The sequence below is a fragment of the Triticum aestivum genome, chromosome 1A, assembly GCF_018294505.1.
Source record: "Triticum aestivum cultivar Chinese Spring chromosome 1A, IWGSC CS RefSeq v2.1, whole genome shotgun sequence".
Lineage (NCBI taxonomy): Eukaryota > Viridiplantae > Streptophyta > Magnoliopsida > Poales > Poaceae > Triticum > Triticum aestivum.
In genome coordinates, this window is record NC_057794.1 from 40,615,169 (window position 1) to 40,632,910 (window position 17,742).

Here is a 17,742-nt window from a genome sequence, read left to right on the forward strand (position 1 = left end):
ACTTCGTGTCCCTTGCCTCCTGTTACCATCCGGCCTAGACGCATAGTTCGGGACCCCCTACCCGAGATCTGCCGGTTTTGACACCGACAGAGATGTTTTAAAATCGCTAGACGCGATGAGGTATTTGTTGGCTCAACTCGAGTCACATTTACTATCCCTATGGGTACTCGAGTAACGTCGGGATGCTTTATTGCTTCCCAGGTTTAACTCGTGCCCTACTAAACTATGGAGGTATCCATCAAAATAGTTTCCATAGCGAAACTTATGATGGCAACAAAAAGAAATAACTTCTCTTTACCACATGGAACGGATATGGCAAGCACATTCTCTGTGTATCATCTGGATTGTACTACACATACGACACAACCCGTAGCACATGTTGCATACGAGGTAGTTTTCAAAAGTGTCTTGTACATGACAAACTTGGCATACTCGCCTTGGTCGTCGAGACATTGGGTTGAAACTGAAACTATCAGCAATTCCAATAGTTTATGATTATTATGATGCTAAATTCTAACAACATGTGGATGTTATGTGCACTACAAGTGACACAGGGAAGCTAATTTTAAGGCTTGCACACCTTAAAGTCTACACTAAACTACTCAGGCTCCTTGAATGCATCAAGTTGAGGTAAGTGGCTCTTCCCATCCATTGACTAGACTATTCAGGTATTCCATGGTTCTAAAAGACATATCTACATGATGGTTTTAAGTGTGTGCTTTATTCACACGAAACAATTGGCTCATTATCTTGACATCAATTTCAAGCAAATTGAATGGATAACATTGCAGAATTCTCCTTGAGTGCCTTTCTGTATGGCCCTTGGATTGAAGTTTAGCAATTTGTCCTAATGTCTAGACTACAAGGATTCGGGTCTATTGCAACAAAATTGTTCGTTGCAATACATACTGATTTGTGGCGATAAGTACTTATTGCCACGAAACAGCATTTGTTGGCAGCCGTTGCGATTGGACGCATGGTAATAGGTTATTGCCACAAAAAAGCAATTGTGGCAATAAAGTATGCTATTGCAACAGCCATGTGGGAAGTCGCCACATGTTTTCCCGTGGCAACACTCATCTGATGCCACAATTTATTTTGTGGAGATAGCTTTAATGCAACATGTAATGAATCATGACGACTAATAGCTCATGGCGATAGACATTTGTGGCAACAACCTATGCCAATGACCCTCGTTTCGTGGTGCATACTGTTCCGTGGCAATAGTCAATTGTGGCAATAAACTATGGCAACAATCCTTGTTTTCATGACATTAGGCATTTTGCCACGAACCGCTACACTTGTTGCATTAAATTATGGCAACAAATATTCCAGTCGTCGTAACAGGAAATTGCAACAAACTAGTTTTGGCGGTGATAAATAGGTATCACAACAGGTGAAATGTTTGTAGCGAGAAACTATTGCGACAATTTAAATTTTCGTGGAGCTAACAAGTGGCAACCAAAAGTGGGTTGTGGCAACAGCCTATTGCAACCTAAAAAAATACAAGCATTCAATTACAATATTCAAAATCATACATATAATATGTAGATTCATAAAATTCATAATTCTGATAGCAAATATCCATCAAATGAAACTCAAATGTAATTTAGCCATCCTAATCAATTGCCAAGACTAAATTGTTCGTGCTCTAGAGTCCACTCGAGCTAGTTCTTTGGATCCTGCAATCAAGAAATTAAAAAAATAGTTCTAGTTAATGAGTCCAACATAACATACGCCATACAATTATTCCAGCCCCATTGTTAAAAGGAACTATCGCCAGACTAACTGGAGTAATACTGTGTAAGCAAGCAAGCATGTAACTAGGGGATCAGAACAGTTTTACAAGTGTAAATGTCTAAAGCATAAGCACAAGTACATGTACTAAAATCTTTCACTATTGATTTAAGTTGTGGCTCAATCTATAGTTTCAGTTAAGTTCATGTCCCTAGCTAGCACACTCATTTTTTTTAAGTTGTGACTCGATGCAGCAACAATGCATGGTGAAAGAGAAGACGCAGCTAGCTAATTATGAAGGCCAATCACATGCTCACTTGAAAGTGGGCCATGAGTTTCAGGTTCTTTGTTTTCAACATCTTAAACGTGCTTTGTCCTAAAAACGAAAAGAACAATTATAGGTGCGGTAACCACTGTCAATTGCTTTGGATTCATGCAAAAAAAAGTCCGGGCAAACATAGAACCACGCCTCATGGTGAAAAGTAAACATATTGCATGTCAAAAGACAAAGTTGTACTAGAGGAGCGTCAATTAATTTGGATTGGAGGAGCAGATATAATGTTACCTTGAACTTATCCGCAGAACCAGCTTCTGCATAAGCCTCAGCAGCTTTGGAGGCAGGTTCTTGTAGACCAAGGACTGGGCAACGAGGGTCGTCAGCACCTGCATGGTAATCGATAAATGAAGCTCCAGCCGCAAGAAAAATGCTCAATTAACATTAATTTTTAAACGAAGGGTTAACAACAGTTCTGGCTCAACCATAAAATCATAAAACAAAAATATATACTGAAGACTGGAAGCCCAGCCCTGACAAGAGCTCATTGAACTCATAAAAGAGAAGTGAGATACTTTTTAATATGTTGGGTCGTGCAATAACTATTGGACGAAGCAGAAGCACTCAATAAGAAATATGATTGGTTTTACCATTTAGGAGGAGTGGACATGGTGCAATCAGAGGAACTGAGTAGGGAGCATCAAACTGTTAAGCCATAGAAGGTGCTATCTTGTCCCAAACCTGGTAAAAATATGTCAATACACGATCGTCAAACATTTACAATGGAACAATCAGAAATAAATGTCAAATAAATCAGATAGTCACCTTTTTCACAACCTCTGCATCTATTTCACTCTTCCCTGAATCAATTCTTGCTTCTACAGGAAAGACAAAACAACATAGATACTTATATGTAAATGTTCTGAACTGATACAATATATTCAGCTGTGATCTATATTTTTCAATGGTGTGTGCCCAATCTTAAAGAGGATGCATGGTATCTAACCTTCAAATAAATGCTTAATGCTATCAACTCTAGCTTGCCACATGTCATTATCTACTGCCCATTGAAATCCCTGTAGCCACCACAAAGAGCAGTGCTTTACTTACATGGGACAAATCACAAAACTATGTGCACCCATAAATTACTGCTGTGTGTACCTGAACACCAATTATTGGAAGAACAACATTGTACCGTGTATCCACAAAAGCAGCAAAGCATGCATGCATTCCTGTATTCAGCTCCAAATAAAAAAGATAAATTTTCTAAAAGTGAAGTCTATGTATTAATCCAGTATCATGATGCAATCATGATCTATAATACCTCCGAGTGATTAACCAGCAATCCCTATCCTAGAGGTATCGACATCGTCCCTTGCACTAACATAATCTCCAAGCTTTATCAAGTCCCACACCTGCACATGTTCCTCACTCAGTATCGCAAAAAAAACAGGCACAACATGTTTTGAAGTATGATATACCAGGTCATACCATAGAAGACAATCATAAGGAGAGAACCAGACCAAAAGAATAAATCCAGAATTCAACTGAAGTGCCAACCCAGATAGTGTAGTTATGGCACCAGTACAGCTGGACTAACACCAAAAACAGTGGTAATCCAGAGCTAATACTTAATCAGAAATAATTCCAATGCAATCCCTTGTTAACCTTCCCAAGCTGCCTCCGCAAGGCCGCTCTGTAACTCATCAAGATATCACCACCACTATGTGCTAGCTTTGCTTCCTTTCGTAGGATTCAAGAACAGATTCACATACATCTCTCATCATTTTAAGTGCAGCTGGCTTATCAGTCACATTATTAAAGCCTAACTTCTCAATGAGCTGCTACAAAGACAACACGCCGGCAATAGCAGATATTCTTCATACCATTATTGCTTCACAAATAAAATAAATATTGGTACTTTTTGGTTTGATTAGTACTCATACGCATACAGTTGCAGAATTATGTAGAGCAGACGTGAATACTAACATCTCATATTGAACTCCTCGTGGCCTTCTAGCTCTGGGTGTCACCATCACGATCACCCATCGTCTTCATCATCCGACATCTTCACAATAAAATCAGAGTAAGAAACATTGTAGTCATGAACTACATTATGCGAAATTATCAAAAACAAGAGATACTACATTAGCAGTGCATGGCTCCTCCATGGCCGCCCGGAGGAGGGGAGCCAGACGACGCCCGCTGGCTCGACTTCGCCCAAACGTAGACGCCGCCAAGGGAGGGCGCACTGGCCGGGGTTCGCGGTGGGCAGCACGGGGAGCGGGGCGCTGCCGAGGGATGTTGCCCTGTGACGCAGTGGACGAGGCGAGCGGGCGGCGCGCTCGCGAGTATCCCGCAACGGACGAGGGGCGGCGGCCGTGGGCCGGGGTCTCCGGCAGCGGGCGAGGGCGACGGCCTCTGACAGCGGGCGGGGTCGCGCGGGTGTCGGGCAGCCGACGGGGCGTGCGGCGGCGAGCGGGCATGGCCGAGGACACGGAGACGCGGCCCGCATCGGAGGGTCCGAAGGAGAGGGAGGAGGGCGAGATCAAGGACGATGACTCCTCGTCGGCGGCACCGCGCGGCTCGCTGGGCAAACGCCGCATCCGCTCGACGACGCTAGGATTTCTGGACGTTCTAGGATGGGAGGAGATCGGGAGAAAGAACAACCTGAACCAGGGACGAGAGCTCCAGATCTAATCGCCGGTGAAGACGCGTGTGATTTGGTTTAGAATAGTAATCGTGGGTCGTTAGGAAGGGTCTTTAGCGGCAAGATAAATACTCTAATTTTTGGTGGGAACACAAAATATTGGCGCAAACTACAGTAAACCAAAATTATGTGGTGGGAAAGTAATTTTTTTGGAGGGAATGTTTAGAATAATGAAATAAGTTGGAAAAAATAATATTTCAAAGCAATATGAGATATATATGTTGCTAAATCGTCTCACGATCGTCATCTTCCCTCCGAACTAGATCGCGAGATTCCTGATGAAATCGTCCCACGTCCGTCATCTTCCCTAAGTTCGGCGGTAGGCGGCATGCGGGAAGCCCGCATCCATGGCCGGTGGAGAGGCTCGAGCTCGCGGGCGAAGGTCGGGTAGAGGGACAACGGAACTGCTTGGTCAGCACCGAGGATGGAGGAAGCGGGCGACGGGAGCCATGGCCGACCAGGAGCGGCGTGCAAGGTCAGAGGGGCGGCTCGCCAGCCGGGGCTTGCCGCCCGGGTCAGGACGGCACGAGCTGCAGCCTGGTAGGGGTGGCCATGGCGCGAAAGTAGGGTCGTGACCGGTGCTAGCGCGTTGTCGCCGGACGACCCGGTTGTAGGTACAACCAGGTTTGCACTACAATTTCAAGAATCATCAGCAAAAACTTGGCTAGTTTTGAACTACAACTCACAGAAACCTCATGTGGCCCTCACTTTAAAACTACTAGGTAATACTCTTGCCTTGGAACACAAGTACAAATGGGATGGGTTGGTGAGACGGTCGATCTATGTCAGTCTCGATCTCACATTTTGATCTTGAGATGGGGTGATCTCAACATCTTTCATCTTACCGAATAGTCCATGGAGGGTTACTCCGCGCCAGAGTAGGTCCAACATAATCATGTCATTTTTGTTTCAACGAAAAACATAAAAATTCAACTATGTATATTAACAACCAATCCAATTTCGTTTTGAGATCTGTTGTGTTAGCAACGTGTTGTTTCATCATGGATCTACAATTATGTATCTTTGTTTACTCCCTAGTTGCCGTGACAAAATTGAAACTTGGGATATATGTCAAATATTTGTGCCCTTGCCCGTCAAATCCGCCCTGCATCGGATACACGCACGAGGGGGTGAAGGGGCCTTGGCAACACTGCCGCTGGCCCGGCTTCACCCGGTCACGCCCTCTGGCAACGACAGGGGAGGGGAGGAGCAGACGGCAGGGCACTGGGAGGTCTCTAGGGATCCCTCCCGTCGTCGTCCGCAGCTCGCGCCACCTGGTGCTTGGGACCACGGATCCGGTGAGATAGCCGCCGCTACCAAGACCCAGCACACCCCACCACCGGAGGCCACATCCGTGTCATCCACCTCCCAACGTAGCCGCTAGGAAGCCGGATCGCGCTGTCGCGACCCACCGCATCGCGACGCCCTTATCCGTCAGATCTGTCCGGCATCGGATCCATCCACGAGGGGGCGAAGGAGCCCTGCCGCCGACGTCCTTGTTGGAATATCATGGTTTAGTTGCTATATCCACTTCTACTCGTATAATTGATGCTACTGTTGTAGTTTAATTTAAAAAAATCATCAAATTTGAAAATAGTTCTTCAAATTTTAAAAAAAGTTAATAAATTTAAAAAAGTTCATTTACTTCGAAAAAAGTTCATTGGTTTTTGAAAAAGGTTCATTTATTTTTTTAAAGTTCACAAATTAGAAAAAAATCATCAATTCTGAAAAAAGCTTCACGAATTTGAGTAAAAGTTGATGGATTTAAAAAAAAAGATTCATCAGTTTTAAAAAAAGTTCATAAATTTGAAAGGAATCCGCACATTTAGGAAAAATGATAAAGCAAGAAAAAAAACAGAAATACAGAATAAAAACGGCAGGAGAAAAAACACAAAATAACAGAACAAATAAAAGAAGTAAAAAAAGCATGTATATCACAACCGATGGGATAGCCTAGTGGTTTGTGTTCTTTTCTTTTGTACGGAGATATCATCGGATCGATCTTGTCAGCTGCACTTTTTCGTGAGTTTGACGAAAAGAAATACAAAATTATACAACTATGACCGGATTGATCCTGTCAGCTGCACTTTTTTTGTGATTTTGATGAAAAGAAATACAAACTTATACAAAATTATAATACAAAAAAAACAGATACAAAAAAACGCAGCGGACCAAAGTATACAAACATATACGTCTGCTATTTTAAACAAACGGCGCAATGGAGCAGCGGCCACTTGAGGAACGGGCGCACTCTGCGCTTCTGCGCTCGGCCGGCCCATGTAAGGTGAGCCCTTCCTCGAGCGCAGTTAACTGCTCGGTCGGTCCCCCCTCGACGGTTGACTTTTCCGAAAAAAGAAAAAAAAAGAGAAAAAACAGCAAAAAGATAAAACAATAGTGATTTTAAAAATTTCACGGTTTTTTAAAAAAATGTTTACGAAACTGAAAAAAAGTTCACCAATTTTGAAAAATGTTCATCGAAATAGGAAAAAGTTCATCAAATTTGAACAAAATGTCATCTAATTTTTTTCTTAAAAATTAAATTATTTCCAAAAAAGTTCATTGAATTTGAAATAAAGTTCATCAATTTGGAAAAAAGTTCACAGAAAATGAAAAAAGTTCATTATGTTTAAGAAATGTTCGTTCCTTTTTGGAAAAATAAACAACAATATGAAATAAAAGAAAAAGAAAATAAAATCCAAACTAAACTAAACCAGAAAGAATTAAAAAAAAACCCGGCTTCAGCGAACTGAATAAAGAATAAGAGGTCCAAAACGGGGAATACGGCGCACAAGCAGTGAGGTAGTCCAATTGGTTGCGCAGGTAGTGGCGGAAAAAAGAAGTGTCGAGTTCGAATCTTCATGTCGTACTTTTTTGGAAATTAACTGAAAATGACATAAACATGTAAAAATGGGCTAGCCCATGAAGGAGCGACGGGTGTGCGCCGATGACTGTAATGGGCGACGTTTAGGGAATGCTGGTTCTTGCGCGTTTTTCAATCCCTTTTATTTTACCGAAGTTTTGCAATTAACTTATGGTGTAAAAGAATATATATGCCTTCCGTAAGTACTAAGAACTAACTCATGTACTGGCGTAGTGGTCAGAGTGCTTGAGCAGTAAGTGGCCTCTCCAGGTTCAAATCCTGGCAGGAGCACTTGCGTTTGTTTTTTGTAAATTTTCTTCTTTGGGAAGACTCCTTTTTGGCAAATAGGGGATATACGTGTTATTAAATAGTAAAAACTAAGGGTTTTTTTCATAAAAGAACATGCCATGTTAGCACCTAACAGGCGGGCCCAAATGGTCAGATACATTATCAATACGCTGTTATACGCAGTTTAGATCATTTCGTAACAGACTGCCCCAAACATGATACTGATATGTAAAAATTACAAAAAGTGGTACCAATCTGCACGTACTGCCCAGTTGTGATACTTCCATGCAATTAACTCATTTTCGATTTCCATATGACAAGTCCCTGTTTTGGCAGAAATAAGGATGGCAGTTTTACCCATGGGTACGGGTACCCGCGGGTACCGTACCCGTATGGGTAGGGTATGGGTAGACTTTTATACCCATGGGTAGTACCCATACCCTACCCGTTAAGTCATGGGTAGGGTACGGGTATAGCCTTGTACCCGCGGGTATACCCATACCCTGCCTAGTTGTGAACTAATGTTAACATATCGTCAATTAGTCATGTAACTCATCTACTCCTATTAACTTATGAGTATGTTTGTGATTTTTATATTTTGAGAGTGGTCATGTACACATCTGCCTTGTTATTGAGCTGAGATAACTGATATTTTTGTCAAATGTGCTATCATTGAGTGTAAAATTGTGAACAGTTTATGTACTATTTGTTCTACCCGCTGGGTACCCAATGGGTACGGGTACTCGTCGGGTATGGGTAAAGTTTCATACACATGGGTACGAATATGGGTAGAATTTTGTACCCACTGACTATACGGGTATGGGTATGGTATTGCTCTACCCTGCCCATACCCTACCCATTGCCATCCTTAGGCAGAAAACACTCTAGTTTTAAAATGGCAACAACTTAACCATTTCAAATCCAAATTTAACAAATTAAATATATATTCCTATCAAGAAAGTGTGTCCTATCCATTCATAAACTTTTTCCATTGTTTTGATTAATTGAAATTGGTGCAATTAAAATAATTACTCCTTAAAGCTTGCAAAAATCATAGCTTAATATTTATAAATTTGAATAATATATTTTTTCACTGTTTTACTTATAACTAATGCAATGGCACACTGATGTTACAATATATTTCCGAATATTACCAAAAATAGTTATTCTGTTGAAATACCTGGTCTCCATTACACCAAATTTTCTTCTTTGGGGAGACTCTTTTTTAGCAAATAGGGGATATACATGTTATTAAATAGTAAAAACTAAGGGTTTTTTTCGTAAAAGAACATGCCATGTTAGCACCTAACAGGCGGGCCCCACTGGTCAGATACATCATCAATATGCTGTTATACACAGTCTAGATCATTTCGTAACAGACTGCCCCAGACATGATACTGACACATAAAAACTACAAAACGTGGTACCAATCTGCATGTACTGCCCCAGTTGTGATACTTCCATTCAATTAACTCACTAAGAACTAACTCATGTAGTGGCGCAGCGGTCAGAGTGCTTGAGCCGTAAGCGGCCTCTCTAGGTTCAAATCCCGACAGGAGTACTTGCGTTTGGTTTTTGTAAATTTTCTTCTTTGGGAAGACTCTTTTTTGGCAAATAGGGGATATACATGTTATTAAATAGTAAAAACTAAGGGTTTTTTCGTAAAAGAACATGCCATGTTAGCACCTAACAAGCGGTCCCCAATGGTCAGATACATCATCAATACGCTGTTATACGCAGTTTAGATCATTTCATAACAGACTACCCCAAACATGATATTGACACGTAAAAATTACAAAAAGTGGTACCAATCTGCACATACTGCCCCAGTTGTGATACTTCCATGCAATTAACTCATTTTCGATTTCCATATGACAAGTCCCTGTTTCGGCAGAAAACACCCTAGTTTTAAAATGGCAACAACTTGACCATTTCAAATCCAAATTTAGCAAATTAAATATATATTCCTATCAAGAAAGTGTGTCCTATCCATTCATAAACTTTTTCCATTGTTTTGATTAATTGAAATTGGTGCAATTAAAATAATTACTCCTTAAAGCTTGCAAAAATCATAGCTTAATATCTATAAATTTGAATAATATATTTTTTCACTGTTTTACTTGTAACTAATGCAACGGCACACTCATGTTGCAATATATTTCCGAATATTACCAAAAGTAGTTATTCTGTTGAAATACCTGGTCTTCATTACACCAAATTTTCTTCTTTGGGAAGACTCTTTTTTGGCAAATAGGGGATATACATGTTATTAAATAGTAAAAACTAAGGTTTTTTTTCATAAAAGAACACGCCATGTTAGCACCTAACAGGCGGGCCCCACTGGTCAGATACATCATCAATACGCTGTTATACACAGTTTAGATCATTTCCTAACAGACTGCCCCAGGCATGATATTGACACATAAAAATTACAAAAAGTGGTACCAATCTGCATGTACTGCCCCAGTTCTGATACTTCCATTCAATTAACTCACTAACTAACTCATGTAGTGGCGCAGCGGTCAGAGTGCTTGAGCCGTAAGCGGCCTCTCCAGGTTCAAATCCCGGCAGGAGTACTTGTGTTTGGTTTTTGTAAATTTTCTTCTTTGGGAAGACTCTTTTTTGGCAAATAGGGGATATACATGTTATTAAATAGTAAAAACTAAGAGTTTTTTTTCGTAAAAGAACATGCCATGTTAGCACCTAACAAGCGGGCCCCAATGGTCAGATACATCATCAATACGCTGTTATACGCAGTTTAGATCATTTCGTAACAGACTGCCCCAAACATGATACTGACACGTAAAAATTACAAAAAGTGGTACCAATCTGCACGTACTGCCCAGTTGTGATACTTCCATGCAATTAACTCATTTTCGATTTCCATATGACAAGTCCCTGTTTCGGCAGAAAACACCCTAGTTTTAAAATGGCAACAACTTGACCATTTCAAATCCAAATTTAACAAATTAAATATATATTCCTATTAAGAAAGTGTGTCCTATCCATTCATAAACTTTTTCCATTGTTTTGATTAATTGAAATTGGTGCAATTAAAATAATTACTCCTTAAAGCTTGCAAAAATCATAGCTTAATATCTATAAATTTGAATAATATATTTTTCACTGTTTTACTTGTAACTAATGCAACGGCACACTGATGTTGCAGTATATTTCTGAATATTACCACAAATAGTTATTCTGTTGAAATACCTCGTCTCCATTACACCAAATTTTCTTCTTTGGAAGACTCTTTTTTGGCAAATAGGGGATATACATGTTATTAAATAGTAAAAACTAAGGGGTTTTTTCATAAAAGAACATGCCATGTTAGCACCTAACAGGCGGGCCCCAATGGTCAGATACATCATCAATACGCTGTTATACATAGTTTAGATCATTTCGTAACAGACTGCCCCAGACATGATACTGACACGTAAAAATTACAAAAAGTGGTACCAATCTGCACGTACTGCCCCAGTTGTGATACTTCCATGCAATTAACTCACTAAGAATTAACTCATGTAGTGGTGCAGCGGTCAGAGTGCTTGAGCCGTAAGCGGCCTCTCCAGGTTCGAATCCCGGTAGGAGCACTTGCGTTTGGTTTTTGTAAATTTTCTTCTTTGGGAAGACTCTTTTTTGGCAAATAGGGGATATACATGTTATTAAATAGTAAAAACTAAGGTTTTTTTTCGTAAAAGAACATGCCATGTTAGCACCTAACAGGCGGGCCCAAATGGTCAGATACAACATCAATACGCTGTTATACGCAGTTTAGATCATTTCGTAACAGAGTGCCCCAAATATGATACTGACACGTAAAAATTACAAAAAGTGGTACCAATCTGCACGTACTGCCCCAGTTGTGATACTTCCATGCAATTAACTCATTTTCGATTTTCATACGACAAGTCCCTGTTTTGGTAGAAAACACCCTAGTTTTAAAATGGCAACAACTTGGCCATTTCAAATCCAAATTTAACAAATTAAATATATATTCCTATCAAGAAAGAGTCTCCTATCCATTTATAAAATTTTTCCATTGTTTTGATTAATTGAAATTGGTGCAATTAAAATAATTACTCCTTAAAGGTTGCAAAAATCATAACTTATTATCTATAAATTTGAATAATATATTCTTTCACTGTTTTACTTGTAACTAATGCAATGGCACACTGATGTTGCAATATATTTCCGAATATTACCACAAATAGTTATTCTGTTGAAATACCCGGTCTCCATTGCAACAAATTGGCTGCCTCGCGCAACGGAATTTGTTTGTCGCAATATCTCTACCATATTGCAACATCGATGTAGTTTGTTGCAATAGTTAGCCACTTTTTGCAACAATATTTGTAACTAATGCAACTTTACACCGATGTTGCAATATCTTTTTGAATATTGCCACAAATAGTTATTCTGTTGAAATACCTAGTCTCTGTTACAACAAAATGACTGCCCTCACGCAATGAAATTTGTTTGTCACAATACCGCTACCATATTGCAACGCCGATACAGTTTGTTGCAATATGAGGCCTGTATTGCAACAAAGTTAGTATTTATCGCGACGAAACTAAGTTACGGCAATATGTGCCGCCTATTACCACAACTGGAGAACTTGTGGTAATATTGCGCTTTATTGCAACAAAACATAGTTATAGCAATAAATTTTGTTGCAATAGACTGGAATCCTTGTAGTGAGCTATCCAAAGAGTTAAGCTCATTGCATTATCTTTACTTAGGAATTGCAACTTACCAATTTTACGTTGGAGTCATACAGTTTTACACGCTCATGACAGAACTGCATAATATTATTCCCCTCTATCTTTGATATGTGGATATCTATCAAGTATTTCCCATCTGCAGTAATTTGGCCGCATACCGATATCACCACCCGGCATACATTATTGGCTTCTCAACATATAGCTAGGATCTATGTGAGGAATAACTGTATTTCCTCAATACCTCAAGCCCCTCGCATGGGGAGTTATTCAAGGCCAGTATGCTGATTCAATGAGGAATATTTCCAGGCATTAGGGGGAGATTTCAAGTACCATAAAGAATGTCAGGAAATTAATGGAATGTTCAACACATTTCTGCCTCAGATCCACGTACTCAAAGATCTGAACCATGTGTTCAGAAGATTTTCAACACATTGCAAACAACCTGCCAGATTCATTTACTGACTATAAAGGTGTCACGCAATCGTACAATCTTGCAAAAGTATGCCTGAAAGAGTGGAGGTACCAACAAAATCCACTCCACTCCCCGTTCAAGGTAACAGGGGAGATGTATGGCAGAAGTACATCAGGATTCGGCTTCTCGCAAGCAGAGGATATCAAGGCCTGTGAATCAATAAATGCAAGTCAACTTTACGTTGATAGACACCTAATGGGTAGTATACACCCAGTGGACGGGAAACCTCCACCAAACCAGGTCATAGTGCACACAATGACCGGGACATCGGAATACCCAACTCAGTTGCATTGGGAAATCACGAGCAGTCATCATGGGTAACGATATTTCCATCAACTATATATTGATTCTGGAGAATCATATAACCGGAAGTATACAATTGTCGACATACATTTCTCAACTAGATTGCAAAAAACCTTTCAAATGATTCAGATCCAAAGACCATGGCCATGGCAAAGTGTGAACAACACTCGGACCGAACTCAAGCAAAGGGTATAATCTAGGTAGAAATGATCTTGCTCAACAATGGGAAGGTATTCATAAGCAATACCTACACCAGTTTTCTTCTGGAAACGGAGTTGAGAACAACGAGGTGGTGAAACAAAGAGCAAGTATTGTAGCACAAGGGTTCACGCAGATGCCCAACTATTCTCCAGAGGTGGAATCTCTTTCCGATAACTTATATCATTGGCAGTACAAAATCATCTATCTCTACAGTTGATAGATGTAGTGATTACATATCCATGTGGATCACTAGATTCAGACATATATGATTGATTCCTGATGGAATCTCGATTCTGAATCGAAATACAAAATGCAACATACATTGTGTAAATTCAGTAAGTCATCATATGACTTATTATTGTCAGTACATATGGTACAACTGACGTAGTGTGATCCTTATACACAAGGATTACTCCTACAATGATGATTATCCATGTTTGTGTGTGTGCAATGACGACACATGTAATCATCTAAATGTCGGAGTTTAAAATGAAGGATTTGGGTAAACCAAAATACCGCTCGTTACTACAAATTGAGCACCTTCATTCATACATTATGGTATACTGTGTTGTCTATATCCATAATATATTGGAGAAATTCATTGTGGATAAATCTTATCCATCCATAACTCTCATGGTAGTTCATTCTCTAGACGTAGAGAAAGATTTATTTAGACCAAGAGATGATGGAAATGAGATATTGGGACTCAACGTTCCATAATGCCATTGGATCCACCAAACACAATTGATTGGTACTCAAGAATATCTTTCGATATCTCCAAGGCATCAAACATCTTGTCCTGGTTTTTCAGTTTCACAAACATGTGAACACTGATATCATTGGATACATCGATCAGATCCCCACTATGCCAGATCGTAGACAAGCTTAGTGTTCCTACTAGGTGTGGTAGCCCTCTCATGAAGAGTCTTCGAAACAGACATCATGACTACATCCACCAACGATTATCTCAACGACAATGTTTCTTGTGTTGCCCGGATGCAAACAGGTTACATAATAAGCAATATCACTATATTGTATATCTTGCAAGTCAAATCATGCAACTGATTTGTTCACCAAGTCTCTACCAACTTTTACATTCCAGGAATGTGTTCATGGAATTGGTATATGACGACTTCAGAATATGCAAGAATCAGGGGGAGTATCTTCCTAAATTGTTCCTGTTCAATGCATCATATTATACTCTTTTTCCCTTCATGAGTTTACTATACAGGTTCTCATAAAGGTTTTTAATGAGGTAATATCAACACAAGATTACATGTCATACTTTCAGTTTTCCCCACCGGGGTTTTTACAAAAGCACATACGACATATTTATTGTTCTCTAAATTCTATGGGTTTTCTCATATTGAGTTAAAAGAGACAATAACCATTATATGTTGCATCATTTTCTCCTTATTTTTTCCACTGGGTTTGAAGGAGTTTTAGCAACATATCAAACACTATACTCCTCACATTTTTTCCACATGGTTTTTGGAGGAGAACTTAATCAAGATGATGGATCCTTATGCAGTCAAGCGGTGATTAGGGGGAGTGTTAAGAATAATTAATCCTAGATTAATTAAGGGATAATCCCCACTTGTCAGACACATGTAATCCCATCTCGTGGGAACCGTTGCAGCGGTTATTCCTGGAGCGTCGCCTCCGAAACCGACATATGTATCGCGTCCGCTCCTGTTGTATATAAGGATCCGCTTCCATCAATAAAGATAAGACTTGATTTGCGATTCACTTGATTCGCTTTAACCTTCTAACAATGTTGTTTGCTAGATGGCAGTGGCAGCTACTTTGTATCACGAAACAGAGAAGAAGCCATTTGCTTTTAGCCATTGTTGGATCATATTGAATGGAGTGCCAAAGTGGACACAACTTGTGGCCGATCTCAAGGCCGACAAGAAGAGGAATGATGGCTCAAGCTACCACCAATCAATTGGACGTTGGACGATGAAGAGGATGATATTGTCTTCAAGAATGGAAGAGCCACCGTGCCAAAGGATAGCCAACAAGTCATGTGAAACAAGTGGGAGAAGGGAAGGGCCTCCCGTGACGCCGCGACTACAAAAGTGTCCTCGTACATGGATGAGCATTTTTTTGGTGAGGGAGAATAAGAAAGAGGAGAGGTACAAGCTCAGGTTGGATGCGCAAAAGTAGAGGATGGATTGAGACCGGAAGAGGGCGGATAAGAAGCTGAAAATTGAGAGGGAGAAGATCGAGTTAGAGAAGTAAGAGGCGGAGATCAAATGGGAGATCGAGAAGGCCAAGACATTTGGAGAGATTGCGCTTGAGAAGGAGAGGTTGCAACTCGCACGGGAAGCGGAGGATGCGAAGGTCATGTTGGCAGACGGAACCCTCTTGGATGAGCATGCAAAGAAGTGACTTGCGGAGAAGAAGAAGGAGATCAACGAGCTTAGGGAGTACGAGGCGGCGAGGGTGGCTGCGGCAAGGATGTAGGTGGAGCATGCATCCCTTATGCATGCAGAGCAGGAGGCAAGGATGGCCTCAGAGCAGGGGCATGGACGGTGTTCGACCAATGATCCGGCCGGCTAGCGAGGCATCCATCACGCTCGGACATTTATTTCATTTTGGCATGTATGGATTGTTGCACTATGATTTGCTTTGCTTTGTTCTAAACTATTGAATTCGAAAAAATTATCGTATGATCGATGTGCATGGATTGCATGGATTTGAGACTACACATTTGAGGTATGTGGATGTGCGGCAACCCATTTGAGGCTCCGCGCCGCCACGCCCGGCGTCATCGGCCTGCGTCAGCCACCGCCGGGCGAAAGGATGACACCCCCCCCCCCCCGCGCTGGCAGGCTTTGCCCCTCAGCGCTCCCCGGCGACGACGAGGAAGGGGGGCTGAGGCCAATGGCTAGGGTTTGCCCCCTCCCCCAGTCGCTCGTGTGAGCGACACGTGCGGGGGGAGGGGAGGTCCCTCAAGCACTATTTTGATGCTTAAGTGCTCTTTTTCAGTTTTTTCGTTCGCTTAGAATAATGCTGTTTTTTTAGTGTGTGATTATATCAGATGTTCTGGAACGGACTATGTGTGTGATTGAGGGGTAGAATGGTAATCGAACCATCACGACGGCGAATCCTCTTTAATAATAGGAATTAAAATATTCCATCTAATTTTGTAAGTTAAATCTTTGCGCACTTGAAAGTTGAGAAAAGTTTGGAGTTGAAATCTGAAAACACTGCTCCTCGAAGCCCAACAGCCACTTGTAGACCCTGGCGCGCACACCTCTGACCTCCCTGAAGAAACCTTCAAGCTAAAAAAAAACCCTCTGACCTCTCTCTGGTCCCGTGCTCTGGCCCTTCACTGGCGGCGGCCTCTCCTTCGCCGCGACCAGAAACAAGCTGCACTGTGAGAACCCCGTCCTGCACCTCCACCCTTCGGCCCCCATCATTTTTCTACTACCATACGCATGGTTGTGCTCAATTGGCCTTGCCATTTTTCCTTCCAGATCTGAGCTCAGTTCCTCATCCACGCTAAACCTCTACCGCCAAGTAGCCGCCGCCTCCTGACCTGTCGCCACGGCCCTGCCTGCAGGTCTGATTTCTGGTGAGTTCCATGCTTTCTCTTCCTGCTTAATTTCCGTGTGCTGGGAGCCACCATTTTTTCGCTTTCCCTTTGCTGGAAGTAGGGTGTGCTATGGTTAGGACTACCACTGTGCTTGATTTAGTATGTATACTAGTAGATAGAATGCAATGCTACCAATGGATTGACGCATGCAGTATGCCATCCTATTTCTTTGTAAAAGTTAATTTCAGCATCCCTCGATTAAATGTCTTGTGAGTACATATCTCAGTAACCCATTAGTAAATCATCAGATGGATTTTCATTCTACTTATTAAACACCAGAAACAATTTGTTCCCTTGATTTGTCTAGGTAAAAGTAGGTCCGCGGCATCCTTTTTGTTGCAAAATCTAGCTAAGAGTAGGAATGACATGAGATGCATGAAATTCAAGGAATACGAGTGATAGAAAGTGCTGGGTTAATAAGTTGATTTGTTACTAGTGAAATAAAATGAAATTGTCAGTTCGAATGGGATGAAGTTCCATATCAACTATTTCCTTTTGCCTTATTTTTTATCATTCATTTCTGATAAGTGCCAAATTTTCATTTCGTGTCAGTAGGCTGACACGAAGAC

General features: G+C 41.1%; 1 long non-coding RNA gene across 4 annotated transcripts; it reads right to left on the reverse strand.

The window, feature by feature from the left end:
* Positions 1-1,430: 1,430 nt before the first annotated feature.
* Positions 1,431-4,753, reverse strand: LOC123085603 (uncharacterized). Of its 4 annotated transcripts, none has more exons than XR_006439851.1 (9): positions 4,682-4,753; positions 4,001-4,079; positions 3,336-3,426; positions 3,173-3,243; positions 3,018-3,087; positions 2,837-2,889; positions 2,662-2,752; positions 2,303-2,400; positions 1,431-1,682 (listed from the first exon to the last, which is right to left on the reverse strand). It is a non-coding gene; the product is annotated as an uncharacterized lncRNA (long non-coding RNA). The 4 variants fall into 4 exon arrangements; XR_006439855.1 differs by having other exon boundaries at positions 3,503-4,079; XR_006439839.1 differs by having other exon boundaries at positions 4,159-4,712.
* Between the last annotated feature and the right edge of the window lie 12,989 nt (positions 4,754-17,742).